Consider the following 22,968-nt stretch of genomic DNA (forward strand, 5'->3'; position numbering starts at 1 on the left):
ATTCATTATTCAATAGGGCCCAAACTATCAAAAACCAGCGGTTTCAATGAACACACATTTCTTGGTAGAATCATCCAGGACTGAAATTTTTGATGTTTTTCTACTCCTCTCATGAGCCCAAACAAGTCTCTAAAAGCATGAGTTTGCAACTACTTTACTTTTGGAGAAAATTCAAAACATTCATTATTCAATAGAGCCCAATAGCAAAAACCAGCGTTTTGAATGAAGAATCACATTTCTTGGTAGAATCATGAAGGATTGAAATTTTTGATGGTTTTTTACTCCTCTCAACAGCCCAAACAAGTTTCTAAAAGGATGAGTTTGCAACTACTTTACTTTTGGAGAAAATTCAAAACATTCATTATTCAATAGGGCCCAAACTATCAAAAACCAGCGGTTTCAATGAACACACATTTCTTGGTAGAATCATGCAGGACTGAAATTTTTGATGTTTTTCTACTCCTCTCATGAGCCCAAACAAGTCTCTAAAAGCATGAGTTTGCAACTACTTTACTTTTGGAGAAAATTCAAAACATTCATTATTCAATAGAGCCCAATAGCAAAAACCAGCGTTTTGAATGAAGAATCACATTTCTTGGTAGAATCATGCAGGATTGAAATTTTTGATGGTTTTTTACTCCTCTCAACAGCCCAAACAAGTTTCTAAAAGGATGAGTTTGCAACTACTTTACTTTTGGAGAAAATTCAAAACATTCATTATTCAATAGGGCCCAAACTATCAAAAACCAGCGGTTTGAATGAACACATTTCTTGGTAGAATCATGCAGGACTGAAATTTTTGATGTTTTTCTACTCCTCTCATGAGCCCAAACAAGTCTCTAAAAGCATGAGTTTGCAACTACTTTACTTTTGGAGAAAATTCAAAACATTCACTATTCAATAGAGCCCAATAGCAAAAATCAGGTTTTGAATGAAGAATCACATTTGTTGGTAAAATCATGCAGGATTGAAATTTTTGATGGTTTTTTACTCCTCTCAACAGCCCAAACAAGTTTCTAAAAGGATGAGTTTGCAACTACTTTACTTTTGGAGAAAATTCAAAACATTCATTATTCAATAGGGCCCAAACTATCAAAAACCAGCGGTTTCAATGAACACACATTTCTTGGTAGAATCATGAAGGCCTGAAATTTTTGATGTTTTTCTACGCCTCTCATGAGCCCAAACAAGTCTCTAAAAGCATGAGTTTGCAACTACTTTACTTTTGGAGAAAATTCAAAACATTCATTATTCAATAGAGCCCAATAGCAAAAACCAGCGTTTTGAATGAAGAATCACATTTCTTGGTAGAATCATGCAGGATTGAAATTTTTGATGGTTTTTTACTCCTCTCAACAGCCCAAACAAGTTTCTAAAAGGATGAGTTTGCAACTACTTTACTTTTGGAGAAAATTCAAAACATTCATTATTCAATAGGGCCCAAACTATCAAAAACCAGCGGTTTCAATGAACACACATTTCTTGGTAGAATCATGCAGGACTGAAATTTTTGATGTTTTTCTACTCCTCTCATGAGCCCAAACAAGTCTCTAAAAGCATGAGTTTGCAACTACTTTACTTTTGGAGAAAATTCAAAACATTCATTATTCAATAGAGCCCAATAGCAAAAACCAGCGTTTTGAATGAAGAATCACATTTCTTGGTAGAATCATGCAGGATTGAAATTTTTGATGGTTTTTTACTCCTCTCAACAGCCCAAACAAGTTTCTAAAAGGATGAGTTTGCAACTACTTTACTTTTGGAGAAAATTCAAAACATTCATTATGCAATAGGGCCCAAACTATCAAAAACCAGCGGTTTCAATGAACACACATTTCTTGGTAGAATCATGCAGGACTGAAATTTTTGATGTTTTTCTACTCCTCTCATGAGCCCAAACAAGTCTGTAAAAGCATGAGTTTGCAACTACTTTACTTTTGGAGAAAATTCAAAACATTCATTATTCAATAGAGCCCAATAGCAAAAACCAGAGTTTTGAATGAAGAATCACATTTCTTGGTAGAATCATGCAGGCTTGAAATTTTTGATGGTTTTTTACTCCTCTCAACAGCCCAAACAAGTTTCTAAAAGGATGAGTTTGCAACTACTTTACTTTTGGAGAAAATTCAAAACATTCATTATTCAATAGGGCCCAAACTATCAAAAACCAGCGGTTTCAATGAACACACATTTCTTGGTAGAATCATGCAGGACTGAAATTTTTGATGTTTTTATACTCCTCTCATGAGCCCAAACAAGTCTCTAAAAGCATGAGTTTGCAACTACTTTACTTTTGGAGAAAATTCAAAACATTCATTATTCAATAGGGCCCAAACTATCAAAAACCAGCGGTTTGAATGAACACACATTTCTTGGTAGAATCATGCAGGACTGAAATTTTTGATGTTTTTCTACTCCTCTCATGAGCCCAAACAAGTCTCTAAAAGCATGAGTTTGCAACTACTTTACTTTTGGAGAAAATTCAAAACATTCATTATTAAATAGAGCCCAATAGCAAAAACCAGCGTTTTGAATGAAGAATCACATTTCTTGGTAGAATCATGCAGGATTGAAATTTTTGATGGTTTTTTACTCCTCTCAACAGCCCAAACAAGTTTCTAAAAGGATGAGTTTGCAACTACTTTACTTTTGGAGAAAATTCAAAACATTCATTATTCAATAGGGCCCAAACTATCAAAAACCAGCCGTTTCAATGAACACACATGTCTTGGTAGAATCATGCAGGACTGAAATTTTTGATGTTTTTCTACTCATCTCATGAGCCCAAACAAGTCTCTAAAAGCATGAGTTTGCAACTACTTTACTTTTGGAGAAAATTCAAAACATTCATTATTCAATAGAGCCCAATAGCAAAAACCAGCGTTTTGAATGAAGAATCACATTTCTTGGTAGAATCATGCAGGATTGAAATTTTTGATGGTTTTTTACTCCCCTCAACAGCCCAAACAAGTTTCTAAAAGGATGAGTTTGCAACTACTTTACTTTTGGAGAAAATTCAAAACATTCATTATTCAATAGGGCCCAAACTATCAAAAACCAGCGGTTTCAATGAACACACATTTCTTGGTAGAATCATGCAGGACTGAAATTTTTGATGTTTTTCTACTCCTCTCATGAGCCCAAACAAGTCTCTAAAAGCATGAGTTTGCAACTACTTTACTTTTGGAGAAAATTCAAAACATTCATTATTCAATAGAGCCCAATAGCAAAAACCAGCGTTTTGAATGAAGAATCACATTTCTTGGTAGAATCATGCAGGATTGAAATTTTTGATGGTTTTTTACTCCTCTCAACAGCCCAAACAAGTTTCTAAAAGGATGAGTTTGCAACTACTTTACTTTTGGAGAAAATTCAAAACATTCATTATTCAATAGGGTCCAAACTATCAAAAACCAGCGGTTTCAATGAACACACATTTCTTGGTAGAATCATGCAGGACTGAAATTTTTGATGTTTTTCTACTCCTCTCATGAGCCCAAACAAGTCTCTAAAAGCATGAGTTTGCAACTACTTTACTTTTGGAGAAAATTCAAAACATTCATTATTCAATAGAGCCCAATAGCAAAAACCAGCGTTTTGAATGAAGAATCACATTTCTTGGTAGAATCATGCAGGATTGAAATTTTTGATGGTTTTTTACTCCTCTCAACAGCCCAAACAAGTTTCTAAAAGGATGAGTTTGCAACTACTTTACTTTTGGAGAAAATTCAAAACATTCATTATTCAATAGGGCCCAAACTATCAAAAACCAGCCGTTTCAATGAACACACATGTCTTGGTAGAATCATGCAGGACTGAAATTTTTGATGTTTTTCTACTCATCTCATGAGCCCAAACAAGTCTCTAAAAGCATGAGTTTGCAACTACTTTACTTTTGGAGAAAATTAAAAACATTCATTATTCAATAGAGCCCAATAGCAAAAACCAGCGTTTTGAATGAAGAATCACATTTCTTGGTAGAATCATGCAGGATTTAAATTTTTGATGGTTTTTTACTCCTCTCAACAGCCCAAACAAGTTTCTAAAAGGATGAGTTTGCAACTACTTTTCTTTTGGAGAAAATTCAAAACATTCATTATTCATTAGGGCCCAAACTATCAAAAACCAGCGGTTTCAATGAACACACATTTCTTGGTAGAATCATGCAGGACTGAAATTTTTGATGTTTTTCTACTCCTCTCATGAGCCCAAACAAGTCTCTAAAAGCATGAGTTTGCAACTACTTTACTTTTGGAGAAAATTCAAAACATTCATTATTCAATAGAGCCCAATAGCAAAAACCAGCGTTTTGAATGAAGAATCACATTTCTTGGTAGAATCATGCAGGATTGAAATTTTTGATGGTTTTTTACTCCTCTCAACAGCCCAAACAAGTTTCTAAAAGGATGAGTTTGCAACTACTTTACTTTTGGAGAAAATTCAAAACATTCATTATTCAATAGGGCCCAAACTCAAAAACTAGCGGTTTGAATGAACACATTTCTTGGTAGAATCATGCAGGACAGAAATTTTTGATGTTTTTCTACTCCTCTCATGAGCCCAAACAAGTCTCTAAAAGCATGAGTTTGCAACTGCTTTACTTTTGGAGAAAATTCAAAACATTCACTATTCAATAGAGCCCAATAGCAAAAATCAGGTTTTGAATGAAGAATCACATTTCTTGGTAAAATCATGCAGGATTGAAATTTTTGATGGTTTTTTACTCCTCTCAACAGCCCAAACAAGTTTCTAAAAGGATGAGTTTGCAACTACTTTACTTTTGGAGAAAATTCAAAACATTCATTATTCAATAGGGCCCAAACTATCAAAAACCAGCGGTTTCAATGAACACACATTTCTTGGTAGAATCATGCAGGACTGAAATTTTTGATGTTTTTCTACTCCTCTCATGAGCCCAAACAAGTCTCTAAAAGCATGAGTTTGCAACTACTTTACTTTTGGAGAAAATTCAAAACATTCATTATTCAATAGAGCCCAATAGCAAAAACCAGCGTTTTGAATGAAGAATCACATTTCTTGGTAGAATCATGCAGGATTGAAATTTTTGATGGTTTTTTACTCCTCTCAACAGCCCAAACAAGTTTCTAAAAGGATGAGTTTGCAACTACTTTACTTTTGGAGAAAATTCAAAACATTCATTATTCAATAGGGCCCAAACTATCAAAAACCAGCGGTTTCAATGAACACACAATTCTTGGTAGAATCATGCAGGACTGAAATTTTTGATGTTTTTCTACTCCTCTCATGAGCCCAAACAAGTCTCTAAAAGCATGAGTTTGCAACTACTTTACTTTTGGAGAAAATTCAAAACATTCATTATTCAATAGAGCCCAATAGCAAAAACCAGCGTTTTGAATGAAGAATCACATTTCTTGGTAGAATCATGCAGGATTGAAATTTTTGATGGTTTTTTACTCCTCTCAACAGCCCAAACAAGTTTCTAAAAGGATGAGTTTGCAACTACTTTACTTTTGGAGAAAATTCAAAACATTCATTATTCAATAGGGCCCAAACTATCAAAAACCAGCGGTTTCAATGAACACACATTTCTTGGTAGAATCATGCAGGACTGAAATTTTTGATGTTTTTCTACTCCTCTCATGAGCCCAAACAAGTCTCTAAAAGCATGAGTTTGCAACTACTTTACTTTTGGAGAAAATTCAAAACATTCATTATTCAATAGAGCCCAATAGCAAAAACCAGCGTTTTGAATGAAGAATCACATTTCTTGGTAGAATCATGCAGGATTGAAATTTTTGATGGTTTTTTACTCCTCTCAACAGCCCAAACAAGTTTCTAAAAGGATGAGTTTGCAACTACTTTACTTTTGGAGAAAATTCAAAACATTCATTATTCAATAGGGCCCAAACTATCAAAAACCAGCGGTTTCAATGAACACACATTTCTTGGTAGAATCATGCAGGACTGAAATTTTTGATGTTTTTCTACTCCTCTCATGAGCCCAAACAAGTCTCTAAAAGCATGAGTTTGCAACTACTTTACTTTTGGAGAAAATTCAAAACATTCATTATTCAATAGAGCCCAATAGCAAAAACCAGCGTTTTGAATGAAGAATCACATTTCTTGGTAGAATCATGCAGGATTGAAATTTTTGATGGTTTTTTACTCCTCTCAACAGCCCAAACAAGTTTCTAAAAGGATGAGTTTGCAACTACTTTACTTTTGGAGAAAATTCAAAACATTCATTATTCAATAGGGCCCAAACTATCAAAATCCAGCCGTTTCAATGAACACACATGTCTTGGTAGAATCATGCAGGACTGAAATTTTTGATGTTTTTCTACTCATCTCATGATCCCAAACAAGTCTCTAAAAGCATGAGTTTGCAACTACTTTACTTTTGGAGAAAATTTAAAACATTCATTATTCAATAGAACCCAATAGCAAAAACCAGCGTTTTGAATGAAGAATCACATTTCTTGGTAGAATCATGCAGGATTGAAATTTTTGATGGTTTTTTACTCCTCTCAACAGCCCAAACAAGTTTCTAAAAGGATGAGTTTGCAACTACTTTACTTTTGGAGAAAATTCAAAACATTCATTATTCAATAGGGCCCAAACTATCAAAAACCAGCGGTTTGAATGAACACATTTCTTGGTAGAATCATGCAGGACTGAAATTTTTGATGTTTTTCTACTCCTCTCATGAGCCCAAACAAGTCTCTAAAAGCATGAGTTTGCAACTACTTTACTTTTGGAGAAAATTCAAAACATTCACTATTCAATAGAGCCCAATAGCAAAAATCAGGTTTTGAATGAAGAATCACATTTCTTGGTAAAATCATGCAGGATTGAAATTTTTGATGGTTTTTTACTCCTCTCAACAGCCCAAACAAGTTTCTAAAAGGATGAGTTTGCAACTACTTTACTTTTGGAGAAAATTCAAAACATTCATTATTCAATAGGGCCCAAACTATCAAAAACCAGCGGTTTCAATGAACACACATTTCTTGGTAGAATCATCCAGGACTGAAATTTTTGATGTTTTTCTACTCCTCTCATGAGCCCAAACAAGTCTCTAAAAGCATGAGTTTGCAACTACTTTACTTTTGGAGAAAATTCAAAACATTCATTATTCAATAGAGCCCAATAGCAAAAACCAGCGTTTTGAATGAAGAATCACATTTCTTGGTAGAATCATGCAGGATTGAAATTTTTGATGGTTTTTTACTCCTCTCAACAGCCCAAACAAGTTTCTAAAAGGATGAGTTTGCAACTACTTTACTTTTGGAGAAAATTCAAAACATTCATTATGCAATAGGGCCCAAACTATCAAAAACCAGCGGTTTCAATGAACACACATTTCTTGGTAGAATCATGCAGGACTGAAATTTTTGATGTTTTTCTACTCCTCTCATGAGCCCAAACAAGTCTGTAAAAGCATGAGTTTGCAACTACTTTACTTTTGGAGAAAATTCAAAACATTCATTATTCAATAGAGCCCAATAGCAAAAACCAGAGTTTTGAATGAAGAATCACATTTCTTGGTAGAATCATGCAGGATTGAAATTTTTGATGGTTTTTTACTCCTCTCAACAGCCCAAACAAGTTTCTAAAAGGATGAGTTTGCAACTACTTTACTTTTGGAGAAAATTCAAAACATTCATTATTCAATAGGGCCCAAACTATCAAAAACCAGCGGTTTCAATGAACACACATTTCTTGGTAGAATCATGCAGGACTGAAATTTTTGATGTTTTTATACTCCTCTCATGAGCCCAAACAAGTCTCTAAAAGCATGAGTTTGCAACTACTTTACTTTTGGAGAAAATTCAAAACATTCATTATTCAATAGGGCCCAAACTATCAAAAACCAGCGGTTTGAATGAACACACATTTCTTGGTAGAATCATGCAGGACTGAAATTTTTGATGTTTTTCTACTCCTCTCATGAGCCCAAACAAGTCTCTAAAAGCATGAGTTTGCAACTACTTTACTTTTGGAGAAAATTCAAAACATTCATTATTAAATAGAGCCCAATAGCAAAAACCAGCGTTTTGAATGAAGAATCACATTTCTTGGTAGAATCATGCAGGATTGAAATTTTTGATGGTTTTTTACTCCTCTCAACAGCCCAAACAAGTTTCTAAAAGGATGAGTTTGCAACTACTTTACTTTTGGAGAAAATTCAAAACATTCATTATTCAATAGGGCCCAAACTATCAAAAACCAGCCGTTTCAATGAACACACATGTCTTGGTAGAATCATGCAGGACTGAAATTTTTGATGTTTTTCTACTCATCTCATGAGCCCAAACAAGTCTCTAAAAGCATGAGTTTGCAACTACTTTACTTTTGGAGAAAATTCAAAACATTCATTATTCAATAGAGCCCAATAGCAAAAACCAGCGTTTTGAATGAAGAATCACATTTCTTGGTAGAATCATGCAGGATTGAAATTTTTGATGGTTTTTTACTCCCCTCAACAGCCCAAACAAGTTTCTAAAAGGATGAGTTTGCAACTACTTTACTTTTGGAGAAAATTCAAAACATTCATTATTCAATAGGGCCCAAACTATCAAAAACCAGCGGTTTCAATGAACACACATTTCTTGGTAGAATCATGCAGGACTGAAATTTTTGATGTTTTTCTACTCCTCTCATGAGCCCAAACAAGTCTCTAAAAGCATGAGTTTGCAACTACTTTACTTTTGGAGAAAATTCAAAACATTCATTATTCAATAGAGCCCAATAGCAAAAACCAGCGTTTTGAATGAAGAATCACATTTCTTGGTAGAATCATGCAGGATTGAAATTTTTGATGGTTTTTTACTCCTCTCAACAGCCCAAACAAGTTTCTAAAAGGATGAGTTTGCAACTACTTTACTTTTGGAGAAAATTCAAAACATTCATTATTCAATAGGGTCCAAACTATCAAAAACCAGCGGTTTCAATGAACACACATTTCTTGGTAGAATCATGCAGGACTGAAATTTTTGATGTTTTTCTACTCCTCTCATGAGCCCAAACAAGTCTCTAAAAGCATGAGTTTGCAACTACTTTACTTTTGGAGAAAATTCAAAACATTCATTATTCAATAGAGCCCAATAGCAAAAACCAGCGTTTTGAATGAAGAATCACATTTCTTGGTAGAATCATGCAGGATTGAAATTTTTGATGGTTTTTTACTCCTCTCAACAGCCCAAACAAGTTTCTAAAAGGATGAGTTTGCAACTACTTTACTTTTGGAGAAAATTCAAAACATTCATTATTCAATAGGGCCCAAACTATCAAAAACCAGCCGTTTCAATGAACACACATGTCTTGGTAGAATCATGCAGGACTGAAATTTTTGATGTTTTTCTACTCATCTCATGAGCCCAAACAAGTCTCTAAAAGCATGAGTTTGCAACTACTTTACTTTTGGAGAAAATTAAAAACATTCATTATTCAATAGAGCCCAATAGCAAAAACCAGCGTTTTGAATGAAGAATCACATTTCTTGGTAGAATCATGCAGGATTGAAATTTTTGATGGTTTTTTACTCCTCTCAACAGCCCAAACAAGTTTCTAAAAGGATGAGTTTGCAACTACTTTACTTTTGGAGAAAATTCAAAACATTCATTATTCAATAGGGCCCAAACTATCAAAAACCAGCGGTTTCAATGAACACACATTTCTTGGTAGAATCATGCAGGACTGAAATTTTTGATGTTTTTCTACTCCTCTCATGAGCCCAAACAAGTCTCTAAAAGCATGAGTTTGCAACTACTTTACTTTTGGAGAAAATTCAAAACATTCATTATTCAATAGAGCCCAATAGCAAAAACCAGCGTTTTGAATGAAGAATCACATTTCTTGGTAGAATCATGCAGGATTGAAATTTTTGATGGTTTTTTACTCCTCTCAACAGCCCAAACAAGTTTCTAAAAGGATGAGTTTGCAACTACTTTACTTTTGGAGAAAATTCAAAACATTCATTATTCAATAGGGCCCAAACTATCAAAAACTAGCGGTTTGAATGAACACATTTCTTGGTAGAATCATGCAGGACAGAAATTTTTGATGTTTTTCTACTCCTCTCATGAGCCCAAACAAGTCTCTAAAAGCATGAGTTTGCAACTGCTTTACTTTTGGAGAAAATTCAAAACATTCACTATTCAATAGAGCCCAATAGCAAAAATCAGGTTTTGAATGAAGAATCACATTTCTTGGTAAAATCATGCAGGATTGAAATTTTTGATGGTTTTTTACTCCTCTCAACAGCCCAAACAAGTTTCTAAAAGGATGAGTTTGCAACTACTTTACTTTTGGAGAAAATTCAAAACATTCATTATTCAATAGGGCCCAAACTATCAAAAACCAGCGGTTTCAATGAACACACATTTCTTGGTAGAATCATGCAGGACTGAAATTTTTGATGTTTTTCTACTCCTCTCATGAGCCCAAACAAGTTTCTAAAAGCATGAGTTTGCAACTACTTTACTTTTGGAGAAAATTCAAAACATTCATTATTCAATAGAGCCCAATAGCAAAAACCAGCGTTTTGAATGAAGAATCACATTTCTTGGTAGAATCATGCAGGATTGAAATTTTTGATGGTTTTTTACTCCTCTCAACAGCCCAAACAAGTTTCTAAAAGGATGAGTTTGCAACTACTTTACTTTTGGAGAAAATTCAAAACATTCATTATTCAATAGGGCCCAAACTATCAAAAACCAGCGGTTTCAATGAACACACAATTCTTGGTAGAATCATGCAGGACTGAAATTTTTGATGTTTTTCTACTCCTCTCATGAGCCCAAACAAGTCTCTAAAAGCATGAGTTTGCAACTACTTTACTTTTGGAGAAAATTCAAAACATTCATTATTCAATAGAGCCCAATAGCAAAAACCAGCGTTTTGAATGAAGAATCACATTTCTTGGTAGAATCATGCAGGATTGAAATTTTTGATGGTTTTTTACTCCTCTCAACAGCCCAAACAAGTTTCTAAAAGGATGAGTTTGCAACTACTTTACTTTTGGAGAAAATTCAAAACATTCATTATTCAATAGGGCCCAAACTATCAAAAACCAGCGGTTTCAATGAACACACATTTCTTGGTAGAATCATGCAGGACTGAAATTTTTGATGTTTTTCTACTCCTCTCATGAGCCCAAACAAGTCTCTAAAAGCATGAGTTTGCAACTACTTTACTTTTGGAGAAAATTCAAAACATTCATTATTCAATAGAGCCCAATAGCAAAAACCAGCGTTTTGAATGAAGAATCACATTTCTTGGTAGAATCATGCAGGATTGAAATTTTTGATGGTTTTTTACTCCTCTCAACAGCCCAAACAAGTTTCTAAAAGGATGAGTTTGCAACTACTTTACTTTTGGAGAAAATTCAAAACATTCATTATTCAATAGGGCCCAAACTATCAAAAACCAGCGGTTTCAATGAACACACATTTCTTGGTAGAATCATGCAGGACTGAAATTTTTGATGTTTTTCTACTCCTCTCATGAGCCCAAACAAGTCTCTAAAAGCATGAGTTTGCAACTACTTTACTTTTGGAGAAAATTCAAAACATTCATTATTCAATAGAGCCCAATAGCAAAAACCAGCGTTTTGAATGAAGAATCACATTTCTTGGTAGAATCATGCAGGATTGAAATTTTTGATGGTTTTTTTACTCCTCTCAACAGCCCAAACAAGTTTCTAAAAGGATGAGTTTGCAACTACTTTACTTTTGGAGAAAATTCAAAACATTCATTATTCAATAGGGCCCAAACTATCAAAATCCAGCCGTTTCAATGAACACACATGTCTTGGTAGAATCATGCAGGACTGAAATTTTTGATGTTTTTCTACTCAGCTCATGATCCCAAACAAGTCTCTAAAAGCATGAGTTTGCAACTACTTTACTTTTGGAGAAAATTTAAAACATTCATTATTCAATAGAGCCCAATAGCAAAAACCAGCGTTTTGAATGAAGAATCACATTTCTTGGTAGAATCATGCAGGATTGAAATTTTTGATGGTTTTTTACTCCTCTCAACAGCCCAAACAAGTTTCTAAAAGGATGAGTTTGCAACTACTTTACTTTTGGAGAAAATTCAAAACATTCATTATTCAATAGGGCCCAAACTATCAAAAACCAGCGGTTTGAATGAACACATTTCTTGGTAGAATCATGCAGGACTGAAATTTTTGATGTTTTTCTACTCCTCTCATGAGCCCAAACAAGTCTCTAAAAGCATGAGTTTGCAACTACTTTACTTTTGGAGAAAATTCAAAACATTCACTATTCAATAGAGCCCAATAGCAAAAATCAGGTTTTGAATGAAGAATCACATTTCTTGGTAAAATCATGCAGGATTGAAATTTTTGATGGTTTTTTACTCCTCTCAACAGCCCAAACAAGTTTCTAAAAGGATGAGTTTGCAACTACTTTACTTTTGGAGAAAATTCAAAACATTCATTATTCAATAGGGCCCAAACTATCAAAAACCAGCGGTTTCAATGAACACACATTTCTTGGTAGAATCATCCAGGACTGAAATTTTTGATGTTTTTCTACTCCTCTCATGAGCCCAAACAAGTCTCTAAAAGCATGAGTTTGCAACTACTTTACTTTTGGAGAAAATTCAAAACATTCATTATTCAATAGAGCCCAATAGCAAAAACCAGCGTTTTGAATGAAGAATCACATTTCTTGGTAGAATCATGCAGGATTGGGGGCGTGGCTTGCGCTCGGGCGATGATGGACGTCTGAGCTGTGAGCTCCCGTGTGGACAACCACAAAAGCGACAATAACGCATGTTAAAAGATGACATTTATTGCTAAATACTTATAAAAACCTTAAAGACTGTCCAAGGACCTTCTACATATCCTTTGTTGAAGATTTGGAGTTCCTGCTTTACTGCCTGCTAAGCCTGGGACAAATAGCTGCTGAGCGGTAAAAATGGCGGGAGCTGCTGTTTAAAACACGGCAAGAGTCCGGGAGTCCCTTCACTAGGCTCTGACGTCATCGGCACTAAGCGGGAACCGGACTGATTTGAAGCCGCCATAATAAAAGAATGACCGTTTACCTGGCCTGAGAGAGCGGTAAGCCTGCAGTGCCTGTCATGCTGAGGTGAAGCGGTGCCCTTGTGCTGAGGTAAAAAAAGCGCGGGAAGCGACGCCATCTTGGCACAGTGAAGACCGGTCTATCAGACTAAAGTGAGGAGGCGGGCCGCTACCGCTGACGTCGCAACCGGAGGCAGGATCCAGGAAGAAGGAGGAGGGAGAGGCGGCGAGGACGGGACTGGTGAATACAGCAGCGGTGAAGCCTGCAGGCGGCTGAAAATGTCGCGGTGTCCATTACTGAGGAAGAAGTAAGGAAGCAAGGTGGGTGGAAGAGCTGAGGTCCCGGTGACGTCGCAGGAACATAGAGAATCGCCGCGGTGAACATGACGGATTTCCCAGAAGATTAGGAGCAGCAAAAGACGCTATTAAAACCTTCACTAATAGTCCTGCTGGGGCTGTGGGAAGCAAGAAAGTTTAAATCCTCTGCTCTGCATTAGATAAGTACTACAGCTTGTGGTTATTTTGTGAGGAGGGGGTCTGTTATTTTGAGGATCATTAGGAGCCCTGATATTTAATACAAGTATATATTTGGTGGACTAAACTGGATAATCCATAAAGGCTTCACATAAATAATAACTTCTCTGGGTATTTAAAATTACCTAAAGTTGATTGAGTACAGCCTCCTCCATTGTGACGTTGGGTTGCCTTTTTTTTTTTTTTTTGATACACAAGGCACTTTTGACACTTTTGACTTTGAGTTCCCCAGAGGGATAGATAATTATCTCTATACGGTTTATTTTGTGCTATGGTTCTCTTATTCTGCCTTTTTTCCTAAGGTATTACTTCAGTTTCCCACTGGGAGGACACAAATAGTTTAAAATCTTTAATTACTTAACGGGTATTTACTTTTTACATTTAAAACCTGCTTTAAACAGAGTACTTGCATTATCGGGTAATATTTATATAATACCAATATAATAGGTGCATTTGTGGTATTGTGAGACATATTAGGTATTGCAGTACTGCGAGTCTTACAAGGTGTCCTCCATCTACTTTTATACTAGTTTGTTAAAAAACTTACCTCAGAACATATATATAGCCTACTTGTTCCTAGCCCGACAAAATGGCATCAGGGAATCAGAAATCTAAATGGCAACAAAATAAAACCCAGACAACATGGGGCACTATAAAAACACGACAAAACAAAGACTCCTCTGAGTCAATATGTACACACAAGTCTAGATCTCCAAGAGAGAGATCTGAAGCCAGACATTTACCCCCACTAAAAGAGACAAATGTCTCTCAGGGCAAATTAACACAGGAAAAGAAGTTACAAAGGGACCTACTTCCTGAGTTTCATAACATTTTGATACCTAATGTGATTACTGATAATTCTGACCAGCATGTCGAACCTAACACCACACTTAGTGTCACTATGGACCTCTCCCAATCTAACAAACGGAAAAATCTGGGAAAAGGGGATAAGGGTAGCTGCATTTCTGTCTTAGACTCAGACAGCACTTCAGAGGAGTTCTCCCTTAACGGGAGTCCTAATAAGCCCCTACAAAAAAGAGGTCGTTCTGTGCCCACTCTTCCGGAGAGATCCTCAATAGATTCAATTAATTATGAGACTTTCCTTGACTCAGAGCGACAGGTATCTGAGGGAGTCCTCGCTAACTTCTGCAAAGCATTAAAAGACTCTATAACACTGGGTTTCGAGGAACAACGAAACCTTATACAAGAGGTGAGCGACAAGTTCACACATAGGTTCGAGGCCAACGAGACTAAAATTACCAAACTGGAAAACAAAGTTGAGACATTAGTCCAACAAAACATGGAATTGGGAGAGGAAATTAAATTTCTCCAATCCAAAATGACGGATCTGGAAGATAGATGCCGTCGAAATAATCTTAAACTGAGGGGCATCCCGGAGACCATCTTACAAGATGATCTATCTAACTATGTCAAGACTTTATTTAAAAAAGCAGTTCCCACATTGTCAGATATCCATTTGACAATTGACAGAATTCATAGACTACAAAGACCAAAAGGCATACCTCCTGACAAACCTAGAGACACCATTCTGAGGTTATTGTTCTTTGAGACCAAAGAAAAAATCTTAAAATTTTTAAGGGACAAACATACTTTCCCAGCCCCGTACGACAATATAAAAGTTTTCTCAGACTTTTCAAAAAGCACTATGGATGCCAGAAAAGCATTCAGAGAAACTAATGCCAAACTAAGAGACTTAGGAATCTCTTATAGATGGGGATTCCCCACCAGGGTCATAGTTTCGTACAAGGGCAGGAACATCTCCCTGATTAATCCTGATGAAGGCCGGGATTTCTTAGCCTATCTTCAAAAAGATCTTAAAGATAAAGGCTGATCTGTAACATCAAATTTCTTTAAGGTCTTTACTTTGGAGAATTTATTATATTTAAGTTAAAGAAGTCTTATATTATATTTCTTCCATAGTGGTTGTTCTTGCGGGAACCAGGTCACTTTTTCCCCGCTTTCAGGAGATAGCCACAATAGGTGGCTCCCTCCAGGAGTTCTCCGTATAATAGATCTTTTTTCTCTTACTTTTAGTGATTAAATTTAGCTTTTTTCTTTATTTCCTTTTTTTGTTCTTGTTTGAGAATCCAGACTCCAAGTGGCTCCACTCTAAATGGATATCAAACTTCTTTCCTATAATGTGAGAGGTCTTAACAGTCCATTTAAAAGACACACGTTGTGGAAAGAAATTAGAAATTACCAGGCAGATGTAATCTGCTTACAAGAAGTAAGACTAGCTAAAGATAACCACCCATTCTTCCAGAATAAAAATTATTCTAATATTTTTAAGGCTTTGAAACCAACCAAAAAAGCGGGGGTAATTACTATTGTTAGTAACAAAATATCATTTAAATTGCAGTTGGAAGAGGTAGATCCAGAAGGGAGATTTCATATCTTAGTATGTGATCTCAATGGTACTACGTTTACTATAGTTAATATCTATGCCCCAAATAGTAAACAGCTACCCTTCTTTAATAAACTAATCAAGAAAATTGAAAAGGTCAGGAAGGGAGAGTTGATTTTGGTGGGAGATTTTAATCTGGTGCCCAATAATGACCTGGATGCATCATCCCAGGCACGAAAATCATGCCCATCGTTAGACAACTGGCTCTCCAACAATGAATTATACGATGTTTTCCGTTGCCTCAATACTTCCTCTAGAGAGTATACCTATTTCTCCAAAACCCACCAATCTTCTTCGAGAATAGATCTTTTTCTCACCAGTGTACTCTCTCTCTCTAAATTTAAGAAAATTGAAATTCTCAACAAAACTTTTTCAGATCATTCCCCAATAAGGGTAGAATTTGCCACAGGCCCTCAAACATCTAATACTTATTTATGGAGGACCAATATCTCTCTGCTTAAGACAAATAAATTTAAGGAAACTATAGATAAAGCACTCAATAACTATTTTGCAGATAACGCCACAGAACACATTGACCCATTCATTTTATGGCAAGCCCACAAGGCTGTAATCAGAGGGTGCATCATGCAATTGTCGGCTAGAAACAGGAGAGAAAAAAGGGAAAAAATCTCAAATCTACAATCACAAATTAAACTAAAAGAGGACCAGCAAAATAGTCTAGCAAACCCATCACATACCACCCAAATGGAAATATTAGATTTAAGGCAGCAATTGAAAGCGTTACTTATTTTAGATTATGACGCAGCAATAAGAGCCACTAAAGCCACTTATTATACCTCCACAAATAAACCCACACGTTATATGATGAGGAAAATACAAAGGGATAGGATTACAAGAAGAATTAACAAGATCCGAAACACAGCAGGACAACTGCAGTCACACCCGCAAGACATTGCTAATGTTTTTGCAAAATTTTTCCAAAGTCTTTATAACTTGGATCAAGAGCCTGGGTACCCTTCTCCTGACCAAACTGCTATAAATACATTTCTGACCGGTTTAAAACTTCCTCGTTTAAATGATTCGGATCTAGATATACTAAACAAACCCATTTCCATAGAGGAAATTGAGAAAACTATTTTGAATCTCAAACCTCTGAAATCTCCTGGCCCAGATGGGTATGCTAACGAGTATTATCAAATATTTGCCAAAACCCTTACTCCCTTTTTAAAGGATCTTTACGATCAAGTAGCAATTGCTGGTTCCTTTCCTAAAAGCATGTTGGAAGCAACTATAGTTTTATTACCTAAAGAAAAGGGGGAATCAGTAAATGTAAAAGATTTTAGGCCCATCTCCCTAATTAACGGGGATATTAAAATATTTTCCAAAATACTGGCTGAAAGACTTAAACATATCCTTCCCAAGTTAATTAATACAGATCAGATGGGTTTTATTGTGGGTAGGCAAACAGCAGATGGCACAAGAAGAGTCATTAATCTTCTTAGCTTAATCAAGAAATCTAGTGTCCCATCTCTTTTTTTAGCCTTAGACGCTGAAAAGGCGTTTGATAGAATCAATTGGCTTTATCTTCAAAATGTCATGTCTAAATTTGGCTTCGACGATCACTTTATCTCTAAAATATTTTCCCTTTACTCTTACCCAAATGCCAGAATCTACCTAAATAATTACTTATCTAATTCCTTTAACATAACAAATGGGACTAGACAAGGTTGTCCGCTCTCTCCCTTATTATTTGCAATGGCAATGGAACCTCTGGCAGAGGCAATTAGGGCAAATTCATCAATTACCGGATATAATACTAAAAATCGCACCCATAAAGTCAGCCTTTTTGCGGATGACCTATTCTTATCCCTAACTAACCCAATTAAATCAGTCAAAACTTTAATGGAAATATTAGCACAATTTTCCAGAATATCTTGCTTTAAAATTAATACGGGAAAATCTAAAGTAATGTCATTTAATGTTCCGCCAGAAGAAGTTAAAGAAGTTCTAGCCTCCACCAACTTTCAGCTGGAAACACAATCATTGACATATTTAGGTATAAATATCACAAAAAATTTCAACCAGATTGTGCCTAGTAATGTTGAAGGTCTAATAAAGGCCATTTCCAAAGATTTTAAACATCTCGAAAGTTTGAACCTTACTCTTATGGGACGTATATTGGTGGTTAAATCTATCATACTACCTAAAATTCTTTATATTTTTCGCTCCATCCCTCTCAAAGTCAATGAAAAACTAATAAAAAAAATACAAGAACTAATTAAAATATTTGTTTGGGGCAATAAAAAACCGAGAGTAGCACATACTATCCTTTTTAGAAGCAAGAAACATGGAGGGTTGGCTCTTCCTAATATTAGGGCCTATCATCAGGCGATTCTGGTTAAAAACAGTCATCAATGGTTCAAGTCTGGAGAGCAACCTGCATGGATGGATCTTGAACTAGCAAGTGGTAATTATAAACCGCTACAAAATACATTCTCTAGCCATATATTAGAGCCTAAAACTAAGCGTCACTCTAACCCAATAGTACATGCTATATTAGATGCCTGGTCGAAATTCACTAAATTAAAAAGGACAGAGAATAGAACTCTTTCACTAAAAAGATGTCCTCTTAAACTTCTTGAAGTCATGTTTCAATCATCCATACCCAAGATTTGGTTTGATTTAAAGGTTAGGAAAGTAGGAGATATATGGGATGGTAGTAGGGTATCCTCTTTTTCCGAGATCAGGGAGAAATATCATATGCCATCTGGGGAGTTTCTTTTCTATCAGATCTTGAAGGATAATCTTTTACTTTTGATACGTAGAAGATCTCTCAATTTAGAGATTATGGCCTCACTAGTCAATCACAGTAATACTAAACTGAATTGGACCTGCAAAAATATTTATAGTCGCCTCAATGGGGGCTCCATCTTTACGAAACATATTTATATGGAAAGATGGGAAATTGATCTACGAAAGAAATTTAACCCAGAGCAATGGGAATTTGCCATAGAACATACTTGCAGGGCCATGGTTTCTATGTCTTTGCAGGAATCCTACTATAAGGTATTAGTCCGATGGTATTTCACCCCAACCAGACTAGCACATATAGGGGATGGGATGTCTTCTCAATGTTGGAGAGGATGTACTTTTCCGGGGAATTTATTTCATCTCTTTTGGAGTTGTCCCAAATTGCAGATTCTTTGGAGGGAAACTAGAGAACATATTAAATTGCTATCATCTGATCTTGTCAAGATCTCTCCCCAGATGGTAATCTTATCCTTGGATATGGAGGGGGTGGATACATCCATCAGATACGTTATGATACACTTATTTACTGTAATTAAGAATCAAATAGCTTTGTGGTGGAGAAAGACAGAGGTACCCGCATTCCCCATTATTTTGGACATTCTGCGTTCACAAAGTCTCATAGAAGAACGATTTGCCTTTAACAACAATGTCTTACATAAATATCATTTAAAGTGGGCAGTGTGGAACTCAATTTACATGTAAAGTTATTAGACTGCTGTACTATATGCTTGGAGTCTGGTCTGAAAGTTATATGCTCTAGTTTCAATGTGGAGTTCTCTATTTTTTATTTCTTCCCATTTTCGCCTTGTTTTGTTACCCCTGTCCTTCCTCCTATTTATGGAAAATTCAATAAACATATTTGAAAAAGAATCATGCAGGATTGAAATTTTTGATGGTTTTTTACTCCTCTCAACAGCCCAAACAAGTTTCTAAAAGGATGAGTTTGCAACTACTTTACTTTTGGAGAAAATTCAAAACATTCATTATTCAATAGGGCCCAAACTATCAAAAACCAGCGGTTTCAATGAACACACATTTCTTGGTAGAATCATGCAGGACTGAAATTTTTGATGTTTTTCTACTCCTCTCATGAGCCCAAACAAGTCTCTAAAAGCATGAGTTTGCAACTACTTTACTTTTGGAGAAAATTCAAAACATTCATTATTCAATAGAGCCCAATAGCAAAAACCAGCGTTTTGAATGAAGAATCACATTTCTTGGTAGAATCATGCAGGATTGAAATTTTTGATGGTTTTTTACTCCTCTCAACAGCCCAAACAAGTTTCTAAAAGGATGAGTTTGCAACTACTTTACTTTTGGAGAAAATTCAAAACATTCATTATTCAATAGGGCCCAAACTATCAAAAACCAGCGGTTTGAATGAACACATTTCTTGGTAGAATCATGCAGGACTGAAATTTTTGATGTTTTTCTACTCCTCTCATGAGCCCAAACAAGTCTCTAAAAGCATGAGTTTGCAACTACTTTACTTTTGGAGAAAATTCAAAACATTCACTATTCAATAGAGCCCAATAGCAAAAATCAGGTTTTGAATGAAGAATCACATTTGTTGGTAAAATCATGCAGGATTGAAATTTTTGATGGTTTTTTACTCCTCTCAACAGCCCAAACAAGTTTCTAAAAGGATGAGTTTGCAACTACTTTACTTTTGGAGAAAATTCAAAACATTCATTATTCAATAGGGCCCAAACTATCAAAAACCAGCGGTTTCAATGAACACACATTTCTTGGTAGAATCATGAAGGCCTGAAATTTTTGATGTTTTTCTACGCCTCTCATGAGCCCAAACAAGTCTCTAAAAGCATGAGTTTGCAACTACTTTACTTTTGGAGAAAATTCAAAACATTCATTATTCAATAGAGCCCAATAGCAAAAACCAGCGTTTTGAATGAAGAATCACATTTCTTGGTAGAATCATGCAGGATTGAAATTTTTGATGGTTTTTTACTCCTCTCAACAGCCCAAACAAGTTTCTAAAAGGATGAGTTTGCAACTACTTTACTTTTGGAGAAAATTCAAAACATTCATTATTCAATAGGGCCCAAACTATCAAAAACCAGCGGTTTCAATGAACACACATTTCTTGGTAGAATCATGCAGGACTGAAATTTTTGATGTTTTTCTACTCCTCTCATGAGCCCAAACAAGTCTCTAAAAGCATGAGTTTGCAACTACTTTACTTTTGGAGAAAATTCAAAACATTCATTATTCAATAGAGCCCAATAGCAAAAACCAGCGTTTTGAATGAAGAATCACATTTCTTGGTAGAATCATGCAGGATTGAAATTTTTGATGGTTTTTTACTCCTCTCAACAGCCCAAACAAGTTTCTAAAAGGATGAGTTTGCAACTACTTTACTTTTGGAGAAAATTCAAAACATTCATTATGCAATAGGGCCCAAACTATCATAAACCAGCGGTTTCAATGAACACACATTTCTTGGTAGAATCATGCAGGACTGAAATTTTTGATGTTTTTCTACTCCTCTCATGAGCCCAAACAAGTCTGTAAAAGCATGAGTTTGCAACTACTTTACTTTTGGAGAAAATTCAAAACATTCATTATTCAATAGAGCCCAATAGCAAAAACCAGAGTTTTGAATGAAGAATCACATTTCTTGGTAGAATCATGCAGGATTGAAATTTTTGATGGTTTTTTACTCCTCTCAACAGCCCAAACAAGTTTCTAAAAGGATGAGTTTGCAACTACTTTACTTTTGGAGAAAATTCAAAACATTCATTATTCAATAGGGCCCAAACTATCAAAAACCAGCGGTTTCAATGAACACACATTTCTTGGTAGAATCATGCAGGACTGAAATTTTTGATGTTTTTCTACTCCTCTCATGAGCCCAAACAAGTCTCTAAAAGCATGAGTTTGCAACTACTTTACTTTTGGAGAAAATTCAAAACATTCATTATTCAATAGAGCCCAATAGCAAAAACCAGCGTTTTGAATGAAGAATCACATTTCTTGGTAGAATCATGCAGGATTGAAATTTTTGATGGTTTTTTACTCCTCTCAACAGCCCAAACAAGTTTCTAAAAGGATGAGTTTGCAACTACTTTACTTTTGGAGAAAATTCAAAACATTCATTATTCAATAGGGCCCAAACTATCAAAAACTAGCGGTTTCAATGAACACACATTTCTTGGTAGAATCATGCAGGACTGAAATTTTTGATGTTTTTCTACTCCTCTCATGAGCCCAAACAAGTCTCTAAAAGCATGAGTTTGCAACTACTTTACTTTTGGAGAAAATTCAAAACATTCATTATTCAATAGAGCCCAATAGCAAAAACCAGCGTTTTGAATGAAGAATCACATTTCTTGGTAGAATCATGCAGGATTGAAATTTTTGATGGTTTTTTACTCCTCTCAACAGCCCAAACAAGTTTCTAAAAGGATGAGTTTGCAACTACTTTACTTTTGGAGAAAATTCAAAACATTCATTATTCAATAGGGCCCAAACTATCAAAAACCAGTGGTTTGAATGAACACATTTCTTGGTAGAATCATGCAGGACTGAAATTTTTGATGTTTTTCTACTCCTCTCATGAGCCCAAACAAGTCTCTAAAAGCATGAGTTTGCAACTACTTTACTTTTGGAGAAAATTCAAAACATTCATTATTCAATAGAGCCCAAAAGCAAAAACCAGCGTTTTGAATGAAGAATCACATTTCTTGGTAGAATCATGCAGGATTGAAATTTTTGATGGTTTTTTACTCCTCTCAACAGCCCAAACAAGTTTCTAAAAGGATGAGATTGCAACTACTTTACTTTTGGAGAAAATTCAAAACATTCATTATTCAATAGGGCCCAAAATATCAAAAACCAGCGGTTTGAATGAACACACATTTCTTGGTAGAATCGTGCAGGACTGAAATTTTTGAAGTTTTTCTACTCCTCTCATGAGCCCAAACAAGTCTCTAAAAGGATGAGTTTGCAACTACTTTACTTTTGGAGAAAATTCAAAACATTCATTATTCAATAGAGCCCAATAGCAAAAACCAGCGTTTTGAATGAAGAATCACATTTCTTGGTAGAATCATGCAGGATTGAAATTTTTGATGGTTTTTTACTCCTCTCCACAGCCCAAACAAGTTTCTAAAAGGATGAGTTTGCAACTACTTTACTTTTGGAGAAAATTTAAAACATTCATTATTCAATAGAGCCCAAT

Source organism: Dendrobates tinctorius, unplaced genomic scaffold (assembly GCF_039654945.1).
Source record: "Dendrobates tinctorius isolate UK_male_01 unplaced genomic scaffold, ASM3965494v1 ptg000125l, whole genome shotgun sequence".
In the NCBI taxonomy this organism is placed as follows: Eukaryota; Metazoa; Chordata; class Amphibia; order Anura; family Dendrobatidae; genus Dendrobates; species Dendrobates tinctorius.